Genomic DNA, 1,652 nt, shown 5'->3' with positions numbered 1-1,652 from the left:
GTCGACGCTCAACCACTGAGCCACGCTGGCTGGGCAGTTTGTTCCTTTTTTGTTGCAGTGTAATAGTTAAGTATTGTGCTTTTTTTCTGTTGACTGTCGATGCTCAACCACTGAGCCACGCTGGCTGGGCAGTGTAATAGTTAAGTATTGTGCTTCTTTTTTTATTGACTTTTTTAGAGAGTGAGGAAGGGAGAGGGAGAGGGAGAAGCAGAGAGAGAGACGTTGATGTGAGAGAGATACATCAGTCGGCTGCCTCCTGTACGTGCCCTGACCAGGCACTGAACCCATAGCCTGGGCACGTGTCCTGACCAAGAATCAAACCTGTGACCCTCCAGTGCGTGGACGATGTCCAGCCTGACCCGCCGGCCAGGGCCGCCGTGTAATACGGTGTGAATACCCCGTGACGAGTCTTCCCGTTCGGTGGTTGGCGGGTGTGGGAATAAAGCCGCTGCAGACATTCTTGTACCTGGTTTTGGTGGGAAAGCACCCGCTCCTGTTGGGGGGCGTGGGACCTGGCTCACCGCGTGTGCGCACGTGTGGGTGTGTTCAACGCCGTGCGTGACACGTGTTTTTACAGTGGTGGCACCGGTGAGACCGCACCCAGAGCGACGGCGGGTTTCGGTCACTTCACGCCCTCGGCACTGCTCTGTATGTGGTGGGGCTCTTACGGGACCCTCCTGAGCCAGAACATCCGAAGCTGCCCGGGCTGCCTCCCGATGCCCGTGCATGGGAGCAAAGAGGGTTTTTTTTTTTTTTGGAGAAATCACTTGACTGCGTTCTGAAATTCCTGCCTTGTCCAGTCGTGGGTTTTGTTTGGCAATTCCGACAATCTCGGAGGTACCGGGGACTCATGTGGCTCGACTGTGTTTCTGGCCTCGCCACCGACGAGGGGGGGAGCGTGGGCAGCCCAGTCCAGGCCTCTGAGGATGAATGCGTACGTAGGGAAGATGGGAGTGATTAGATGACTGCAGACTTCCTACATTTTTTCTCCATCGTCTTCCTTCCTGGCGCGGCTGTCTTCCGTTCTTCTCTAGCTCCGTGAAATCAGCGCTCCTAAGGCTCCTTCACATGATCTCCATTCATTCACGCAGACCACTGTTTCCTAGGAGCCTCGGTGCCGGGGGACACACCGGTGACCTCGACACCAGCTCAGGGTGAAGCACAGACTTACCAGGTGGCGGAAGTGTTTCCTCTGATTGGATTGGGACTCGGATGGAAAACGGGGCCGAGGGCACTCTTGTTGCCACAAAGCTTCCCGGTTCCGTTCATTTTTCCAGCGCCCACCCTCACCCCTTCCTGCCCCGCCGCCTTCACCGCCGGGAACTGGGGTAAAGGTCGCGGCCGCCCCTGGGTGTGCAGTGGGGTGATAGGGCCTGGCCCGTGGCTGAGTCCCCGTGGCCAGGCTGCCCAGCCTGTGGCCATGACAGTGGACAGGCTCTCCAGGTCCTACCCAGGATCAAATGGGGTTGGGAAGGCTCAGTGTCTGTTCTGTTGGAACCGAACAGCTTGAAAGTCAAGTTCGTGCCTCTGAGCACTTCCCCGGCTGGTGATTGACGGCCGTCTCCCTGGCCCTCTGGCTGCTTCCCGCCCTCCGTGTGCTGGGGAGCATCGAGCGCTGAGCTGTGGGGCGCGGGGCGCTGAGCTGTGGGGCG

The sequence above is a fragment of the Myotis brandtii genome, unplaced genomic scaffold (assembly GCF_000412655.1).
Source record: "Myotis brandtii unplaced genomic scaffold, ASM41265v1 scaffold1185, whole genome shotgun sequence".
NCBI classification, from domain to species: Eukaryota; Metazoa; Chordata; class Mammalia; order Chiroptera; family Vespertilionidae; genus Myotis; species Myotis brandtii.
The sequence above is the reverse complement of the archived record's forward strand: the minus strand, read 5'-3'. Positions refer to the sequence as shown.